Below are 21,948 nucleotides of genomic sequence, written 5' to 3' on the forward strand. Positions count from 1 at the left end.
CTTACATTCTCTGAGTCAAGCATTCAATATGCCTGTGATAGTGTGAATGCAAAGAAATACAATATGCAAACAAATGCATGTGTCTGTGTTCCAAAAATAGTTTTGTATGGAAAACCAAAGAGATAGCACAATCGGTTGGCTTTGCATACAGGAGGCCGGTATTTGATCTCTGGTACCACTCATGATCCCTCAAGCAATTCCCAAGCACAGAGCTATGAGTAGCCCATGAGAACTGGCGGAGAAGGACCCCAAACCAAAAAGACTATGGATCTGAAAATTTGAATGTATGCAATTTTGGGTGTTATAAAATAGTCTTCTTTTAATTGTCATCCAAACACAAAAAAAAAAAACATTGTAAAAACTGATTTATGGAACCAGGAATGTGACGCAGTGGCAGAGCACATGCCTTGCTTGTCTGAGGTTCAGAGTTGGATCCCAAAACCACACACCTGACACCATAAGGAGCTGCCCTCAGCACAGATGGGGGCATCGTGTTCCCCCCCATTAACAAAATCATTTTAGTTCACAAGCCATATAAATGCAAGGTCACATTTGGCATATGGTTTTCAATCCCTGTTCTTCAATAGTCCTGACCTGTTTATATAGACCTTCTTCACTTTTCCCCCATTATTTCATACTTCTGTGCCTTTGCACATGCTAAAGAGCCTCACTGGAATTCTCCTTCTCTCTTCTGAAATTCTGTTCCAAGACGCTGTCGAATTTCTCTGTACCATGCTTCTAATGTGACTCAACAGAACATACTTCCCATGTGATTTTTGCTACTGCATAGCTTAGTCCAGAAAGAACTTAGAAAAGTAAGACTCTGTTGACGTCAGTGTTCCCTAAATCACATTAAAACAGTCTGTTGCTTCATTTTGTTTTGTTTTTAAATAATTAACTAGAAATGGTCCTGAGAGAATGCGTGAGCTTTGTGAGGTCAGGGGGAGAAAGTGCTGAAAAGTATCATTTACGTCAAAAGATGGCTATTGGAGATTAAGCAAGAGAAATGATCACTCCAAGCATATATAGAAAGGCTGATGACAAAGTGAGTTTCTTCTCTGTTTTCTCCCTGGAAGATACTTAAGTTTAAGGCAAACTTGTAAGAAAAAATGTATATATTGGGCCAGAGACATAGAACATTGGGCAAGGTGCTTGCCTGCATGCAGTTAGTTGACCAGAGTTTGATTCCCTGGTACCACCTATGGACCCCTGAGCCCCACCAGGAGTGCTCCCTGAGCACAGAGCCAGGAGTCAAGGCGGGGAACCTCCAGGTGTGTCCCCTGCAAAAAGCATGTGCTATCAAGAATGTAGCTCAACTGCTCTATTTTAATAATCTACACAGCTTTCTTCATGCCAATGTCATCATTAATATTTACTATTTTTCTTTGACCCCAATTTTTTTTTCTGGGAATAATATCTAATTTTCAGAGTTTTTTAGTATAATTGAGGTGCTTTTAAAAATTTAGAGGTCAAAAAAGAGAATACTTTGGATTTAGGAGAAAAACCCAAAGCTGTGGTAGACTGCCAAAACTCATATGTGCAATGCTTGGGTTTGATCTGCAGCCCTGCAGAGACGGAAATGAGAGTAACCCAGCAAGAGAGAATGGACCCCACGCTGGGCACCATCGAAATGGGAAGGATTATGAAAGATTGTTCGAAACATTATTTAATGAAAACAAAAGAAGGAGAACCCATTTCTCTTAAGAACCAACTATGTCGTAACCAGTTTTCTCAAAGGCTCTTGACATGTTGTAAAACAGAGGCACTGGCAGAGGTTTGCCCAGGACTGTGGTTAAAACTGTATTGTGTTGGAGGAAGCTGGTTCTTGGACTGTCAACAGATTTTATGTTTCTCATACCATAGCATGAGGAACGCGCAATTAGGAGAACAGATTAGTGTTACCGTGAAAGCTGGGCACCAGTCAGAATACATGCATGGCGGGGGACAGGGTGGTAAGTGGGAAAGGGGGTGTTGAAAAAAAAATGACATTCTCAAGGGAGGGGACTGGACGGAGTTCTAGCTAAAGCCAACAGACAAAATTAGGTCAGATGGAATTTCCCTTCCAAAATCTTCCCTGATCTCTCCTCTCCCATCTCCTTCCCAGGGCTCTTACTTGTCTCTATCATTAACATATATGTGACGGGGCTAACCCACTTTTCAAACATGGGCTTTAGATTTTTAATTTTTAAAACATTTCTCCCTCCCAGTTCTCCAGTACGTTTAACTTGGGACTCCCTCAAGTAGCTCTTTGATAATATCTTGTAATTGCTTTTTTTTTTCTCATTATCCTTGTGTAATACAAGGAGCCAGCGAGGAACTAGATGAAGTAAATATTCACGGAAGAAAGCAGTAGAGACCTGGATGACTGGGATGAAAAGACAAGGAAAGAGCTCAGTGAAATACTGGCCCCCAACCAGGGGCCCACTGATTTCAACAGGCAGGCATACAGACCCAGGGTCCAACAACGTGTATTTTGCAAAATTGCAAAATTGCAAAATTCTCACACAAGAAGCAGGAGGGGTGTGTGTGGGGGGGTGGTGTTGAAGGGGGACTGAGGTTTGAGGATGACATTGGCAATTAATGATAATTTGGGATTGTGACAGAAGGCACTAATTGTGTGTGTGTGTGTGTGTGTGTGTGTGTGTGTGTGTTCCCAACACTTTTTTTTGGTTCTGTCTTTTGTTTTGTTTTTGTTTAAGGGACACAGCCAGCAGTGCTTGGTGTGTGTGTGTGGGGGGGGGGGGGGGCTCCTGGCTGTGTGCTCTAGCGTCACTGCAGGTGGTGCTCAGAGGACTCAGGGATCTGGGGGTGGAACCCAGCTTCCAGCAGGCAAATCATGCACCCGGTTCAGTGAGTATCTCTTCAGTCCTTTCTGAGTTTTCAAATGAAGCAATATTATTACAGAGAGGAATGGATGGTCATCATAGAAAGAGAAAATGTGATTTATGGTCATCTAGAATGATATCTAGAGGTCAAATGGCCCGTAGAAATTAATTTCTTCCTTTTAGCTTTGCTTAGAATTGCTTCTTCCACCTCGTTTCCCGTGACTGCTTGCAACTGGTGGGAATTTTTAGCTTGCCCTAATGCCTAGGAGCGACATGGCCATCCACAGAGGCAGGATGATTGCCAAAGGAAGAATGAAAGAAAAGCGAAGTTGGAAAATGCCTCAGGATACTTCCTCCATTCTCCTTTTCCACCCTCCTCTGAACTTGCCCTGAACTTCGATCAGATCCAATCTGACCTTCCAGCACATTTATAGCTGTGCTTCTCAAAGTGTGTTCTCATCAACACCACAATCACAAGAGCTTTACAAGAAAACAAAGGTCTCTGAGCCTTGCCTAATGAATCTACAAAGTTGGAAACTTTTTCAGGGTGATAGGTTGTTGGTACAGTATCTTAGTTACTTTATTTTTTGAAAAATGAATACATCACATGCCACAGAGGTGGGGATGGGGTGGGGTGAGGTGGGGGTGGTGGGAGGGAATCTGGGAACACTGGTGGTGGGAAATGTGCACTGGTGGAGGGATGGATGTTCAAACATTGTGTAACTGAAACTCAATCATGATAGCTTTGTAACGGTATCTCATGGTGATTTGATAAAAGTATTTTTTAAAAAATCGCATGTTTCAAAATTCAGAAATAGTCCAAAGTACAAGGTCAAAATTCTTTATTTCACTTTATTTTATCTCATGTTTCATCTCTTCCCAGTCCCTCAGTTTCTTCTTTACTGACTACAATAGTTAGTAGTTTATTATTTTCTTATTTGTGATTTTTTTAATCTCTCTCCCTCCCTTCTTCTAACTTACATACCTTTATGGTGGGTTTTTCGAGAGGGGAAAGGGACCATACCTGACTTTGATTGGGGGACCATTTGGTACTAGGGATTAAACCCATATCTCCCACATGCAAAGCCAGCCCTTTCAGATAGTTTCTCGGTGCTTAGATTTTTTTTTTAATCTTCCTTACTCATTTTACGCAGAGGAAGTATGGAAGCATGTCACCTACTTTAGTATCTACCATACTTTATTAATTTTTTTCCACGATCAATAACTTTTAGAAATCTTTTATTTTTATAACTAGGGTATTTACCTTTTCTTGCAACTATTTTTTAACTGAATAGATATATAGTAATAATCATGGGTTTTGCTCTAATTGAACCCAAATTAATCATTTATCTTTTTGTTTCTAATGTTTTTGTATCGAGTGCAGACTTTCAAAATTTATTAAATTAAGTCTAAAAAAATCCATCATTTCCTTTCTACCTTTTGGATTGGAGTTATATTTAGTAAGATGAAAAGCATTCTTCTAAGTACTTTGCCATACGTTATTCTAAACATATTTTTTGCTCTATAGCTTCTGTTAGGAAGTATTCAGCAGGATAAAATTCTTACCACCCCACAAGTGTTTTAAATGTATACAGTGGCACTGACTTAATTTAAAGTTACAGAGGAATGAAAATTGCTGTATGTTTACTCACTGTGTTTTGTGTATTGTGTGTGTTAACACCTAACTCTTTTCTCCTATTTTTTTTTCAGATATTTGAAATATAACTTTATTCTGATTTGAAATGAAAAGGAGTGGGAATGACAGTAACAATATTTCTGAGGATTGTGATGTGCCGCTGGTAGCTGTGCTCTTATACTTGAAACTCAAAAGGAAACGTGTGTGTTTTAACAAACCCTCTGGATGATTCTCGAATACATCCAAGTCTACAACCTTTCTACTTCTTCACTATTATCTCCTCTTATCTAACGCCTGCCCTTACCATAATATCTTGAAGGCCTGTTCCTATCACCTCTGCAGTATCTGTGTTTTCCTGTCAGGAAGTTTGGGAGCAGCAGTAGTGAAAACCCCCTTCTTAAAAATTAACTGGCTGCTTCATTTCCACACATGTCCTGCTTATGTCAAGAGCTGGACTGGGATCATAAAATTGAGTGTGCTTAAAAGCACCCACATCCTCCGTCGTGACTTAGACCTGGCTAAGTTCCCTTGGCCTCTATAAACGTTTGCTCCTCCTCTGTGAGACGCGGCTCTCAAACAATACGATGGCAAACAGTGTTCTGTAGAATGCCCTATTCAGTGTGAGGTGAATCAATGGCAGAGGCAGGGTCAAGGTAGACCAGACGCTGTGGGGCTGCCTTCTGGCCCACAGTACAGAGGAAGGAGGTAAGCCCAGTTGGACATAACAGGTGGTAACAGTGGGAAGGAAGCGGGCTTGGCCGATCCCTAGGGCTCAGAGAAGAAAGGAAAGAGGGCTTTGGCGAGCTGGCTGAAGACCCAGAATGTCCTTAGGGTTTCATGTTGGCAAGAGGCTGGACTCTTACAGCTGCTCACCTACCAACTCTGGAATTTTTTATTTTAGACACGCGATGATTTATACGGTTGCTTTAGAGCTGTGAATAATGAAGAAAAGAAAAGAAGAGAGAGAAAAGAAGAGGAAAAAAATGTGGTCAGCAATAAACCAATTTAGTCCAACTTTCGATGCTTTCTTTGCTGGTGGTGCCCTGCCAAGACCTCCATCCAAGCTTGGCTCTTGCTGTGCTTTGCTGTGACCCAGAGCTCCCTGGAAGGTCCCAGGGCAGGTCCTTATCCCCAAGCCACACCACTTATCAAGCTCTGGGTTAGTCTTCTTCAGAACTAATGCTGCGGACTCTTCATTAGGCAATGAAAATAAATAGCGATGTCAATGGTCTCCTGGTTACTTGATCTAAACCAATAGGGAAAAACCTGCTTTACAAGCTTCCACTGAAACTTCTAGGAGAATAAGCAACTGATAACTCTACACCAAATGTCTGGCTCGTAGCCAGGACTAACAACTGTTCCCTTTTGCAAGCCACATTCTGGTGACCATGGAGAGTCAAAATAGACATTTTGATTCTAGAAGCTGTTTTATTTATTTATTTATTTTTTAAGGAAGGTGAAATCAAAGTGCCATAATACAAACTAACCATAGGTTTAGGATGAGAAGAAATAAGTGAAAAACTTGAAAGAAACTGGTTGAGTGCCAATAAAACATTCTCTAAAATAATTTCACAGGGCTTGTCAAAGTTTGCTTGTTTTTATACTATTGATACTCATTTCTATTAGGTTTGGATTGCCAGATTTAGCTAATCAAAATAAAGGATGCTCAGTTAACTTTGAATTTCAGATAAGCAAAGAATGATTTTCTAGAACAAATGTGTTCTAAATATTATGTAAAAGTACTTATGCTAAAAATCATCTATTGTTTATCTGAAATTTAAATTTAACCACAAGGTATATATTTTATCTGAGAAGATGGTTAAACTTGATCAAAAAGCAATGCAGTACCATTGTATTCTCATAAAATTAATTCTAGATTGTTCACCAAGCTTTAGAATTCGAATTTTCATTATTCTTTAAAAACATATATGATAAGACAAAATACATGTGAGGAAAAAAGATTGTTATGTACATAGGAATCAGTGGTAGAACATACTCTTTGCATGTACAAGGTTTTGAATTCAGTCTCTCCCTTGCACTGAAAAAAAAAAAGAAAAAAAAGAAAAAGTAATTATTACACACTGAGTACTTTTTAGATGCCTACTTTTCAAGGCACTCTAAATGCGTGTGTGTGCATGTGTGTGTGTGTGTGTGTGTGTTTGTGTGTGTTGTTGGGTATTGAACCCAGAGACTCATACTTACAAGGCATGTACTTTATTGCTGGGCCATATCCCCAGTCTTTCTAGATTTTTTTAAATGTTGTGGTCTCTTAACAATTATTTTTCTACATAATTTCCGTTTGAAAGTACTCAGCAGGATAAAATTATTGTCATCTGAGTGGATCTTTGTAATACATAGAGTGACTGTGTCCTTTTAGGTGAGTAAAAATCTACTGAAACCAAAATGAGGTTGTGCTAAATGACAATCCTGAAGGATAATATTCATTCATATTTGTCTTAGAGAAAAAGCCACCTTTGCTCAAGAATTTGTTCATAATAGACATATAAGTTCAACTTTGAGAACTGCATAAAAGAAAAGAATAAGAGAAAATCCTTTAATCAAGCTGCTAATCATTTTTACAGTGCGGATATTTTTGTAGCACTGGAAGCTACAAAAGATACAACTACACTGTATTCCTGGAAGCACTCGGGAGGCCTGGATCTGGTATGGCCCAGTGCTTGGGGAGATCATATGTGCTGGAGAGAGAACCCAGGGCATCAAACACGCAATGCTGGCACGTGTTGCTGCCTTTGGAGTTTTCTCTTCAGCTCAACTTGAAGAGTGAACTGTTATCCAGCATTTACAGAGTGAATCAAAGTTTCTGGAAAAGAAGTTGAGGCCATTGTCCCTGGATGCAGGTTATTATGATCTTGAAAGGCTGCGGTGGGGAGAGGTTGCAGATACAGACCAGTCTGATCCAGGATGCAAAAGGACCTCCAAGGCCATGTGTTCCAAAAAACCTCCTCCAAAAAGCTATCAAGAGTGTGACGTCACCTTAAAGGGTCTGTGAATTCTGCATAGATTCAGATGACCCACAAGGCACTGTCCAGAAATCCTAATGGATTATAATGGGGCAAATGGAGTTCGCTATTAGCAGAGTGAAAACACGTTACTGGAATTGCTTTAGTGATCAACGCCAGACTACACTGTCAGTACACGTTGTCCCAATTGGAAGGTCAGTACCACAATGATAGATGGACTTTACTTGAGTATAATTTTGACTTTGTGCTTTAAATAGTCTATTAGAGGAAGAGAGACTACTCTAGGGCTATAGAAATATGTCAGTGGGGTTGTTTCTTTCAGGAGGGAATTTCTTGTATGTTCTTGTTTATGATTGTTTGCAAAAGAGATTGCAAAATACTATCGCAGAACAATAGTTTGCTATGCATGCTTGACAACAAAGATGCAGTTGTGATGATATGTGCACAAATATATATATATATATATATTTGGTGTGTATATACAAATACATACACACACAAATCATCTAAAGATAGTTCTTTCCAAAGACCAAATACACCTGAGACTACCTCACCAATCATTGCTTAGTAAAATGTGTTTCCGTTTTTTTTTTTTTTTGCAGAGATGGGACACACACCTAGTAATGCTCAGGGATTAGTCCTGGCTCTGCATTCAGGAGTTTTACTCTTGGTGGTGCTTGGGGGACCACATGGGGGGACAGGAATCGAACCCAGGTCAGCTACATGCAAGGCAAATGCCCTAATCACTGTACTATGGCTCCAGCCCCCACAACATGTAAAATGAACCTTTGACTTTATAGCAGTGGTTGATATTTCTGTAGGTTTGGTTGGTTTGGGGGCCACATCTGGAAGTGCTTAGCTTGGAGCTCAGGATTGCCCCTAGTAGTGCTCAGGGCCTGGGATCAATCCTAAGCCTCCTACATGCAAGGCATAAACTGTGGCCCTTTGAACTATCTCATCCTGACTTTCTTAAAGCAAAATGTCCTATTGTGTTTGTGACACTGAGTTACACAGCCTAAAACCATGCACACAGTGAAAAATAACATAGTACTAGTATTTTATTTAATAAAAACTTAATCTCAGAATACTGAATTAAAATATTTGACCAAATTAATTTTTCAGCTCCCATAACTACATTATTTTTCCTTTTGATACACTTTTTCTCAAAGGACATAATCTATGTTCTTCACCATCTGGGTCAGTGACAAAGTGCCTCCCTTCCAAGCATAAGGTCATGAATTCTGATGCCAACCCCATGCCACACAAGTGCACACATCCCACATTAAGTGCAATACCTCACACAGCCTGGTGCCACTTCCAGCACCTCAACAAGTATCACCATGGAGACACAACAAAGTATAAGACCCCCAGCACACGACAACCAAGGGTCTGAGTTCCACTGCCAAGTGTGCACACCCACCTCAGGGCTTTAGAACAACAAAAATATAGTTTGACGGCTGTGGATGCGGCTCAGTTGTAGAATCCTTGCCTTGTACTTATGGCAAGCATCAAACCTGGAGTTTGATCCCAGATACAACAATAACAAGTACATTCTAAGTCTGGATAGCTGAATTGGCAGAGCATCAAATATGATCCAAGAGTCACGGTCATGGTCCCGGTCCTCCCGTTGTTCATCGATTTGCTCGAGCGGGCCCAGTAACGTCTCCATTGTGAGACTTGTTGTTACTGTGTTTGGCATATTGAATATGTCACGAGTAGCTTGCCAGGCTTTGCCGTGCCGGCGAAATACTCTCAGTAGCTTGCCGGGCTCTCCAAGAGGGGCGGAGGAATAGACCCGGCACAGCCGGGCCGGCTTTACACAAGGCAAATGCCCTAATGCTCTGCTATCGTTCCAGCCCATGATCCAAGAGTATAAGTATATGTCATTGAGGATATTTAACTTATATTTTTTCTGGGGCAGAGGGAGATGTGGGAGCAGGGGTTGGTCTACACCCATCAGTGTTCAGGGGATGATCTCCCTGCCTCCCCACCCAGGGGCTACTTTTAGGGCTCACTCCCAGTGGTGCTAAGGGAATTAAACCAGGGTCAGCTACATGCGAAGCAAGCGCCTTAAACCCTGGCTATCTCTCTGACCAAGGAGACTCATTTTGGTGGGAACAAGGGGTAGCGGCATGCCCGGAAATGCCCAGGGCTCTGTGCTCAAGGATCACTGCTGGCGGTGCTAAGCAAACCATATACAGTGCCAGGATTGCAGTGCCAGGCTTGAACCAGGACAAACCATATGAGAGGAAACTGCCTTAACTTCTGTACTGCCTCTCTGGCCTAAGGATATTGCACTTTCAGCATGATGCTGTGCCCATGTATCTGAGCACAAGGACTTCAGTTCTTTACCATTCAGTTAAGGTGAGCATGACCTGAGACAAATCCTATGGTGTGTCCTCATTACCCCAGGCCCATCTCCAGTGGAGTTACCTCCATTGGAAGGGGGAGATAGAATGGGAAGACAGGGTAAGTGAACAATGCTGAGGACAAGAACTCAACAAAGAGCAGTGGACAAAACACGATTACATGATTACATGGTAAGGGGAGGGAGAAGGACACTTTCTACTCTTTCTGCTCTGAAGAGAAAGGAGCTGAATTAGAAGGATGGGGACTAATTCCTCGTTAGCTGATAGTTACTGTTCTTCTACCTGGAACGGCTGCAATGGTCTTCCTTGCCCTCCTTTAATTCAATGTGTCTAGTTAGAATAAATTCAAATTTCAGTGTTGATTTCCTCCATCTGCTATATTGTATGTGAGGCTCTAAATCTATTGTCAGTCAATATTTTGGCAATCAGTTTAAGACTAATTAAGAATAAAATAATTACCAGACATTCTGTCACCATGGAATTTGCTTTCTTCACTCAACTCTACTTTGTCTCAATTTAATTTTTTTTTTACAAAGTAATTAATCTAGTTAACTGCAATCTTCTCTGTTCCACTCTTCCTTTTTAATTTAACTTGACAAACCCAAGAGCCCAATTTGTGCTGTGTGCTTTGTGGCAGTGTTGTTCAAACAGGTGAAGGTAAGACTTTGTGTTCCAGAATTTGGAAAAAAAACTTATAGATTATGGTGGGTGGTGACTCGGGGTCTCATTGGGATGATTACTGTCGCCGGGCCCAGGGGGGGAAAGGGTGCTATCCCTCCGCCTGCTCCCCCTAGGCGACTTGGTGGCTGCCATCCTCCAGAGACAACTGGACAGTCAGGTTTGGACCCTCAGTGACGAGACACGTGGGACCTCACCAGATGGGGTGGAGTCGGCCCTTTCCTCCCCACCCCAATGAGACCCCGAGTCACCACCCACGAACAGCCTCTCTGGCTCCTGATCAAGCTGCTTAATGGCCATGATCCCAGAAACTCAGAAACAAATCTCGAAACCCAGCGGTTTTTGGCAGAAAAGCTTCCGGACCCCGCAGGAGGTTACTGTCGCCGGGCCACCCCAGGGGGAAAAGGGTGCTGTCCCTCCACCTGCTACCCCTTGGCGACTCAGTGACCGCCATCTGCCATAGGCCATTGGACAGTCAGGTTTGGGCCCGCAGTGACAAGACACTCGGGGCCTCACGGGATGGGGGTGGAGCCACCCCTTTCCTCCCCACCCCTACGAGACCTCCAGTCGCTGCCCATGAACAGCCTTTCTGGCCTCTGATCAAGCTGCTTAACGGCCACGATCCCAGAGACTCAGGAACAAATCTTGGAACCCAGCAGGTCTTGGCAGAAATCCCTCCAGATTTAAGTGTTAAGATTTCAGAATTTCAAAATTGTGCGGCCACTACTGCAGCCATGCGAGATCATATGTTATTCTTAACCAGCAATAGAAAGCAAATTGTCTACTGTTAACTTTTTGAGTGTTGGGGTAAAATCTCAAATAATAATAATGGTGGGTCTGGTGTCAAAATATTGAATGTGATCAAAGTAGAGAGAGAGTAATGTGGAAATGATCTGCCCCACAGGTAGGGGGAGGATGTGGGATGGGGGCATACTGGAGTCTTTGGTGGTGGAGAATGGGCACTGGTGAAGGTACGGATGTTGCATTGTATGACCGAGACTTAAACCTGAAAGCTTTGCAACTACTCTCATGGTGATTCAATAAATAAAATTATAAAAAATTTTTAAAAAGTAAGGTGGAGTTCATGCCCAATTCAATCAGCTAATCAGTGGCTGAATAAATAGCAGTACTCCTACATAAAAAAAAAAAAAAGAAACTTGTAGGCTATCTGACACAGGTCTCTCACTTAACAATGATACAATGTGGTAAAGAAGAAATTTCACATACTGGAAGTAAGTGAAGATCAGAGTCTTGACCCCCAAATGACAAATCAGTCACTCTCTTCACTTTTGTTCAAAATGCTCTGAGAACTTAATTGATGTATTTTTCTTTTTTTTTTAATAAATTTTATTGGATCACCGTGAGATACAGTTACAAACTTGCATGATTGTGTTTCAGTCACACAATGCTCGAGCACCCATCCCTCCACCAATGCACTTTTTCCATCACCATTGTTCCCTGTGTCCCACCCGCCACCCCCACCCCACCCCACCCCACCCCACCCCACTTCCTGCCTCTGTGGCAGGTACAATCCTTCTTACTCCCTCTCTCTAATTTTGGGCATTATGGTTTGCAGTATAGATACTAAGAGGTCATTGTGTTTGGTCCTCCAATCATCATTTACTTAGTGGCTCCTTCTCCGTCCCAACTGCCTTTTCCCCCAGCACATGGGGCCGGCTTCCAAACCATGGTGTGAGCCTCCTGGCCCTTATCTCCACTGTCCATAGGTGTTAATCTCATACTATGCTACTTTATACCCCACAAATGAGTGCAGTCATTCTATGTCTGTCCTTCTCTTTCTGGCTAATTTCACTTAGCATGATACTCTCCATGTCCATCCACTTACATGTGAATTTTATGATTTTATCTCTTCTAAGAGCTGCATAGTATTCCATTGTGTAGATGTACCAGAGTTTCCTCAACCAGTCATTTGTTCTCGGGCACTCGGGTTTTTTCCAGATTCTGGCTATTGTAAACTGTGCTGCAATATACATGCAAGTGCAAATGCCATTTCTACTGTATTTCTTTTTCCTTCTCTGGTATATATTCCCAGGAGTAGCATTGCTGTGTCATATGAAAGCTCAATTTCTAGTTTTTGGAGGAAAGTCCATATTGTTTTCCAAAAAGGCTGGATCAATGTTTTGAGACAATACCCATTGGTAATTTTTTTCTTTTTACAATTGTTTTAATTTATTTTTCTGTTTTGTTTTTTCTTTTCTGACAACTTTCCTAAGATAATTTTTTAAATTAATTTGTACTGAGAGAATACAGTACCTTTTTACCAGAGAACTGAGATACATTTCAAATATTAGCATTAAAAAGAGAAAACTCCATTTTAAAAAATATGAATTTTTACTGATAAATCTCTTCAACTCCAGATATACTCTGAGAACTTTGCTCAGGGGTCATTCCCAGTGGAGCTTGGTCACCCTGCAGTGGCAAGAATTGAATTGGATCAGGGGTCCTTGCCTGCAAAGCATACAGTTAGTACACCAGGCCTTGGAGTCATTTCTTCAGGCCTCCAACATTTTTTGCAGGTACCAAGGCTAGAATTTGACACCTCACACATGCAAGGCAAGTATGATATTTTTTCTATTTGTTTTTCTTCGGGGATCACACTTGGCCATGCTCTAGGATGATTCCTGAACTCTTAAAGGGATTTGGGAGGCTGTGTGTATGCCTGGTCCCAACTGCATGCAAAACAATCACTTTACCTGGCTGCACTCTTGGCCCAAGGCCATCTTATGTCTACCTTAAATAAATGTTTTCATTGATTTCAAACCAGCTTCTAAGGGAGCAAGAAAGGTGGAATTTATGTTGGAAATCATCACATTTTCCTCTTCCTTTCTTTCTAAGATGGAAAGCCCAACTCACACTATTCCAGAAGAAGGGGAGAGGCATTCATTGAACTTATTGCCAAAGGTGTGCACAAGAGGGCAGGGTCATCTCTTGAGGCCACTGTTCTCCCACCCAACAACTTCTTGCTAATTTCTTGCTAACACACCTTATGTGGTTCCACCTCCAGGACTGAAGGTTACAGAAAAATAGCTGGACTCCAAGGGTCTGGAAAGAACAGATGAAGCAACATCCACAATTGCACGTACGGTTGCTAAGCATTTCAGTTCCAGGTATACATGGTTATGCACCATATCATGATGTTTCTGCAACTCACTGCCTCTGATGGTGGCCCCCAAATGTCTATTATTCCTGTAATAACTGTCATGTCATGGTGGTGGTTTATAATGACAACACTCATGAATCTTGTATTTTCCTGGTTTCTTGATACTATCATTCCCCTTGTACTTGATTTAACCGTACATTGTTATGCTCAACATAGCTACTAAGTATATCAAATCCATAGCTGATACTGCCAGTAAGAGACCATATCTAGTGACTGACTTAGAAATGAAGTTAAAATGATTAAGGATGAGGAAAGTGAAAAATTAGTGATGGTTATTGCTTTCCACTCAGGCCTGACCCTCTCCACAGTGACAGTCTTGAAGAACAGGAACATCAGGAACAGTTGAACTTTACAAGAAAAAATAAACATTCAACCCCTCAAAAATGAGGAGAAGAAATGAACAGAAACTTCCTCAAAGGAGAAATACAAATGACTAAAAGACACATGAAAAAATGCTAGATATCACTAATCATCAGGAAGACGCCATCAAAACAGCAATGAGGTATCATTCCACACCACAGAGACTGACACACCCTCAAAAGAACAAAAACAACCAGTACTGGTGTGCATGTGGGGAGAAAGGGACTCTCTTTCATTGTTGGTGGGAATGCTGAATGGTCCAACTTATTTAAAGAACAATGTGGGTGCTCCTCAAAAAGCTAGAAATTGATCTTTCATATGAACCAGCAATACCACTTCTGGAAATATATACGGGCCCAAAAACACACAACAGAGATGCCATCTGCACTCCTATGTTTATTGAAGCACTATTTATAATAATCAGAATCTGGAAACAATCTGAATGCCCAAGAACAGACGACTGGTTAAAGAAACTATGGTACATCTACACAATGAAATACTATGCAGCTGTTAGAAAAATGACGTCATAAAATTTGCTTATAAATGAATGGACATGGAGTGTATCATGGTGAGTGAAATGAGTCAGAAAGAGAAGGACAGACATAGTATGGCTGCACTCATTTGTGGGATTCAAAAATAAATAATATGAGATTAATAACCAAATATAGTAGGAACAAGGGCTAGGATGATTGGTCCACAGTTGGAACCGATTGGTCCACAGTTGGAACCCTGTTTCAAGTGCTTGGGGAGAAAGGCAGTTAGGATAGAGAAGGGACCATTTAACAAAGATATTTGGAAATGATAACTTTGGAAAAGAACTGTGTGCTGAAATTAAGTAAAGGAACAAACATGATAACCTCCCAGTGTCTGGAGAGAGAGAGAGAGAGAGAGAGAGAGAGAGAGAGAGAGAGAGAGAGAGAGAGAGAGAAGAGAACAAGAAAGAGAATGAGAGAGAGAACGAGAGAGAGAATGAGAAAGGAAGAAAGAGAGAGAAGGAATGTACCTGTCATAGGGACAGGCTGTGGGGGGGGGGGGGGTGGCAGGAGGGAAAAAGGGGACATTGAGGGTAGGAAATATACTACACTGGTTTAGGGATGGGTGTTGAAACATTGTTTGACTGATAACAAACAGCCTTATAACTGTGTATCTCATGGTGATTCAATTAAAAAAAATTGTTAAAGGATCTGCATCACTGAAGCGAAAGGACTGACAGCAATACTCCTGAATTCTCCATGAGCATGAGGATTCATTTCATGCCCTGGATTGAAGACAAACACAAAGGCATGGCCCTCAGCACCTTGACAACCACCACAAAGCCAAAACTTTGGCTGCAATGCTGAAAAGAGGCCCTGGACATAACTGCAATATTGAATGTTTTGCTATTTCTGGGTATTTTGAACTATAAGCATCACAGGTCATTACATTATGGGGAGGTGTTTGGTGAGTCTGCAAGTGTCGATAAGGAAACTGAAAAATTCCTGGTAAGTTTAAATGAGCTTCTTGTGGAGGAAATCGAGTTGCTTGAGTAAATGTTCAATATGGATGGAACTAGCCTGTTAGAGGATAAACATGTTAAAAGACTTTATCCAGGGGCCAGAGTGATAGCACAGTGGGAGGGCATTTGCCTTGCACGCAACAGACCCAGTTCAAATCCTGACATCCTCTTTGGTCCCCCAAGCACCGCCAGGAGTAATTTATGAGTGAAGAGCCAGAAGTAACCCCTGAGTATCACCTGGTGTGACCCGAAAAGGAAAAAAAAAAGACTTTATCCATAAGGATATCGGATCAATGGCAGGTTTCAGGACTTTTTAAAATTCACAGAAGAGTCTTTCTCGGGGGACAGGCTGTAGGTTACGAATGAAAGCCACAGGTGACCTGGCACAGTGAGAACCCAGAGTCCCTCAAGCATGTCCATAAGCACACACTGCCCGTGTGTTCAGAGCAAAAAGAAATCGTGGAGGGGCCGGCTCCTCTTTCATGAAGTCCTCCTGAATTTCTATACCACTGAAAAGGACAAGCACTGTTTGGACAATAACACACACTTTGTGACGTTCATTTGCACAATAACAAAGTTGCCTAACAATGAGTTTCTCAGAATATGTCCCCGTCGTTAAGTGATGCATGACCGTATCCCAAAGCAACTTCCCTCCTTTCCTCATGAAAGTTCATAGCCACAACACTGGATGCTATGGGAAGAAGGAACATTTTTGACCATTTGATACTACCGAGAAACACAAAAACCTGCATTTATCCTTTAAAATTAGATTGCCAGGGCCAGAGAGATCGTACAGGGGATAAGGCATTTGCCTCATATGGCGATCTGATCTCCAGCACCATGTAAGTACCTCTCCCTTATACCACCAGGAGAGATTTCACGCAAGAGACAGGGGAATTCAGCTTCGAGCATAGCCAGGTGTTTTCTAAAAATCCCCAAATAATTAACAACAACAACAACAACAACAACAACAACTAAACCATAGGGCTAAAAGGAGGCTTTGGGAATAGACAGAAAGAGCCTAATGTTATGGATGGTTTCCTCTGAATGTTGGGTTTATGAGAGATTTTTCTTTAAGATTTTGCTTTTTTCCCGTGATTATTTTCAATGAGTTTATAAACAGAAGGGAAACTTGTAAACCATGTTTCTTAATATGTCAGGAGCACACAGATGTAGTTACAAGAATAAATAAGTTCTCCGTGGAGTGTTTGCACTAGCACAAAGACAAAACAAACAAATAACCTAAATGGTTATCCAATGCACACTGGGGGAGGGATGGGTTCTCGATCATTTTATGACGGAAACTCAGTCATGAAAGCTTTGCAACTGTATCTCATGGTGAATCAATATAAATAAATAAATAAACAGAAAAAAAAGACAATGGAATACTGATTATCAAACTAGTAGATCCTTAGGAATTGATTAATCCCCACAGAGAGCTATAAGTTTGAAAAAAGAACGCTGTCTAGCTGTGTATACTTCATGGAAAAATGTTGATGATAAATATTGACAGACTCTGATGTATGCAAAGCACCCATCTATAATAGAAACACTGAAAGAATAGACTAAGTTCTTAAAAGTTTTGTTTCATTCTGAGGGTAGAATTCTAAGGAAAATAGAACTATTTCATTTGAATTAGCTAGGACCCTCACAATACCACAGCTGGGGTGGCTTTAACATCAAAAATTGGTCCTGATTCTGGAGGGTGTGGATGAAGACGTCAGTGAGTCCGGTCTCTTTGGAGTCCGCTCTCTTGGTCCTGCAGAGGGTCACCTTCACTAGGCCTCATCTGGAAGTGATCTGTGTCCTAATCTCCTCCCTCTAAGGACACCCGTCAAATTGGATTAGGGCCCACTCTAAGAGCCCCATTTTTAACTTAATCATTTCTTTAAAAATCTTATCTCTAAATACACTTGCATCTTTGCATGCTGGAGTTAGGACTTCAACATAGAAAACAGGCTGGGGGAGAAGAACACATATAAATGAGCCTATGATATATACTGTTATCTGGAGTATCTTCTTAATTTTAGAAGAACATTTATTAATCTTACAAGCACAAACTACAAATATTTAGTTTAGGAAAACACAATTTAAATAAATAAATATTGTGTTTAACTCTTGGAAGAGGAAATGGTAAGCGGACTAATGGTTCTTATCTGCACCAGTATTTCCCAATGGCTAGGCCTCTAACATTTATTATTTACCTCTTTTCATTATTGTTACTATTTTACGTGCACTTTTAATATTGTTTCCTCCAAGAGTCTATTTCTCTTCCATATAAAATCTTTAGTGTCACTGAGGCCAGAGAAATAGGACCAATAATTGAGCACATTTTTGCACGAGGGAGTCCTGGGTCTGATCTCTGCTATTGAAATAATCTTTCAAGCACCACCAGGAGTAACCTCTGAGCGTGTAGCGAGGAAGGAACCCTGAGTACCGTAGGATGTGACCCAAGAAGCAAAAACAATTTTTTTTCAGTGTAATCATTGAAGGTGACTATATAGAAAATGGTATCACTTACATGGCCTTTGAGTAAACAATGTAACTTATTCTTCAGCTCATAGAGTCATCAAGAGAATGGTAACCATTTACCTTGAATTATTTAAGTAGCATATTTTATTCCACTGATGAAGATGAAAAAGAGTACAAATAAAACATTTGAGATTACTGGACTGGTAAATTAGTTTTATTGCTGATTTTATATATCATGCTTCATATGCTTTCATTTGTTTGACAATTTTATTAATTTGGGTTTTTTTGTTTTTTTTTTAGGGGCCAAGTCTAGTGGTGCTAAGGGCTTATTCCTGGTTCTGTGCTCAGGGATTGCTCCTGGTGAGGCTTAAAGGATCTTATATGATGGCGGGGATCAAACCTGGGTCTGCCATATGCAAGACTTACCCCCTAACCCCTGTACTATCACTTTGCCCCTTGCACATGCTTTTATTTTGCATAAATTAGAAAACTATTTCAGTCACTTGAAGAAAGGACATCATTTCTTTTAAAATTCTAGAAAAATTATTGTAATTAAAAATTTTTTAAATTGTAGGTACTATGAGTTACAATATTGTTGATGACAGGGTTTCACACATAGTTTTCCAACACCACACCCTCCACCAGAGTGACCCCCATCCGCCTTTGGTATATAAATCTTTCTTGGTATTATTCTCAATATCCTATTAAGCTGTGGGTTTTTATTTGTTTGCTTGTTTGTTTTGGTTTGAGGTCACACCTCACTGTGTTCAGGGATTATTCCTGCCTCTGTACTCAGGGACCACTGGTGAGACTTCGGGACCATATAGGGTGCCAGGGACTGAACATGCAAGAAACACCTACTTCCTGTGCCATCTCTCCAGCCCCGTAGGCTGAGTTTTAATAAAGATATTTAGACAAATTTGACCACATCTATTTATCTATCTATCTATCTATCATCTATCTATCTATCTACACATATTAAATAGATTAGATGAGAAAATGCTAAGCCATAACTTTCATTCTTGGTGAACTTGTAGTGAACTTGAGGAGGAATTGTGAGCAACAACAGCAAAATGGAGAGTGCTATTTACAAGAAAGCAATGAACGAGGAGTGACAATATCCAATAGCAATAGACAAGGAAAGAAGGTGGGGAATTCCAGAGGCGATAGTGGTGGGGATGAAGGCAGAAACAACAATAATGAAAATGATGCAGTTTTAGGACAACTATCAGTGCAGTGAGAGAGTGAGAGTGTGATGTGGACAAACCATGCCGAGTAAGTAGCTCAGTGCTAAGTCAGACAAGTGTAAAGTCAGTAGAGAAGGTTGGCACTGATCCAGTCAGACTATTGGAGTCGTTTCTGATTTACCAGTGGAGGAACCAAATTATAAACAGCAGTTTAGCCTGGCAGCAATCTATAGCATCACCTGGAAGAAGGAAGATCCTCAGTGAAACCAACCACCTTGCCTCCACATTTGCTTTCAGAGAGTAGGAAAGGGAGTTGGAGACCTCTGAAAAGAGGAAATGCCCCTGGGGTAGAGAGAAAAACAACAACAACAACCAAACTTGACTTAGTTTCCTGACCTCTATATCCCTCTTGCCCCAAAGGAGAGATGATTGGAAGTTTTACCACCCTCAACTTCCAGAAGCAGCCCTGGGGTAGTGACAGAGCCTGTCATATGTGTGATGTTCTGGGTTCCATCCTTGCCCTGCAAAAACAAAACTCAGGTTTCACCGAACCTGAGAAATGAAGTACTTCTTAGCCTCCAGGCTACATCTGATGGTTGAGAAACAGATTCTTCCCTCTTGGCAGCCAACTGGGTTTGATGATTTTGTTGTTGTTTTTGAAATGTGTGTGATCAACTTGGATCACTGGGTTTCTTCCTTCCTATTTTTAAGCATTTGACTCTATCCCTTATAATTTTCCTTCTTTGAATGATCTATTTCCCTATAGGGATTGTATCTACTTTGCTCTTTCAATATTTTAATTTCTATTTTTAAGAAGGTGTATTTAGTATTGAGTACATATAAGAGCAAGCCACTGTCCAAGGCAACATTTGAGTAGGGTAGCAGGTAAAAGGAATAAAATAAACAAGAACAGTAACTGAGAAGATAAAAAAGAATCTATCAATAACACAATTTCTCCCAAATTAATATGTGCTTTAAGTTTAAAATACAAATAAATACAACACAAAAATTTTGAAGCTTGTGCAAGAAAAATAACAAAATGTATTTCAGCCAGTATGTGATATTGTAAAAACCAACATTGTATTATTTGTTATAGTATTGAAATTACAATATTTTGGATAAATTGTGGTTAAATTATTTCATGTTTTCTTAAATTTTTTTAGTTTTTCTTCTTAAAACTTGCATCTATTTTAATATAGAAGAAAGCCATAACTGTTGATACAATTCTAGAATTAACATTGATTAGATAATAAAGCTTCAATATTCAATATTAAAAATCAATAGATATAGAACATCTATTTACATGAACATTGTTATATTTGATTTCAGGGTTAAGCCCTTGTCTAGAAATTTATGTATGGCAAACCATAATCCCTAAAAAGAGACAAAGAGAGAGAAAGACAGAAACAGAGACAGACAGAGAGAGAGAGACTTAGAGAGAGAGAGAGAGAGGTACCTGTCATAGAGGTAAACTGAGGAGAGGGTGGCAGGGACAATAGTGATGGGAAATGTACACTGGTGACAATCGGGTAATGCAACATGACCAACTTTGTAACTGTATCTCACAGTGATTACATATATATATATACACATATATATGTGTGTATATATATATATATATATATATATATATATATATATATGAGCGAAAGCACAGCGGTAGTGCATTTGCCTTGCAAGCCGCTGACCCTGCTGAGCCAGGTTCAATTCCTCTGCCCCTCTTGGAGAGCCTGGCAAGCTACCGAGAGTATCTCGCCCACACGGCAAAGCCTGGCAAGCTATCTGTGACGTATTTAATATGCCAAACACAGTAACAACAAGTCTCACAATTTGTTGTGAGATGTTCCTGGTGTCTGCTCGAGCAAATCGATGAACAACGGGAGGACAGTGCTACAGTGCTACATATATATATACATATATATATATATATATGAATTTATTGAACTGTTGCTTTAGGAGGTGCCTCAGGCCGTGTGGTCCAGAGGCTTCAGCATCTATGTTCAGGGCCAGTGAGTGGACATGGCAGTGGCTGTGGGAGGCGTGTGTGGCTGCGGGGGCTTTCGGAAGTGTGGGAGGTGGGGGATGCCTACCCACCCCAAGTCATTAAAAAAAACCACCAGAGGTCTCAGCCCAAGCACCAGGCACCTGAAGCTATCCTAGACGGCATGTCTGCAGAAACCCTTGGCACGGCTGCAGTGGCCGGGAATGAGCCGGAGTACTCCGTTGGGGTACTCCATCAGGGTACTCCGTCTGCTGGCCACTTCCAGTTCCACTCCCAGGCTTGCAGCTGCGAAACCAGATGATTTCCGAGCTTAGCTGCTTGGTGTGCAGCTCCTGGGAGATTTAGTCGGGATGTGGTGGCGTGGGCAGATGTGTGGCCCAGGCAGCAGACAGGATCTTTCCATTCTGGTGGGCCTACCGGACCACAGCAGTGCTGAGTTTGGGACGGAACCCAGTGCTCCCCAAAGTGAAGTGCATGCTCAGTCTCACTGTGTCATCTCCCTGCACCCCTCTTCCCTCCCCCCATCACCATGTTCTTGTCATTTGACCTTGCACTGCACTGTCCTCCCGTTGTTCATCGATTTGCTCGAGCGGGCCCAGTAACGTCTCCGTTGTGAGACTTGTTGTTACTGTGTTTAGCAGATCGAATACGTCACGGGTAGCTTGCTAGACTTTGCCGTGCAGGCAAGATACTCTCAGTAGCTTGCCGGGCTCTCCAAGAGGGGCAGAGGAATCGAACCCGGGTAGGCCACGTGCAAGGCAA

Source organism: Sorex fumeus, unplaced genomic scaffold, assembly GCF_029834395.1.
Source record: "Sorex fumeus unplaced genomic scaffold, SorFum_2.1 ptg000002l, whole genome shotgun sequence".
Lineage (NCBI taxonomy): Eukaryota > Metazoa > Chordata > Mammalia > Eulipotyphla > Soricidae > Sorex > Sorex fumeus.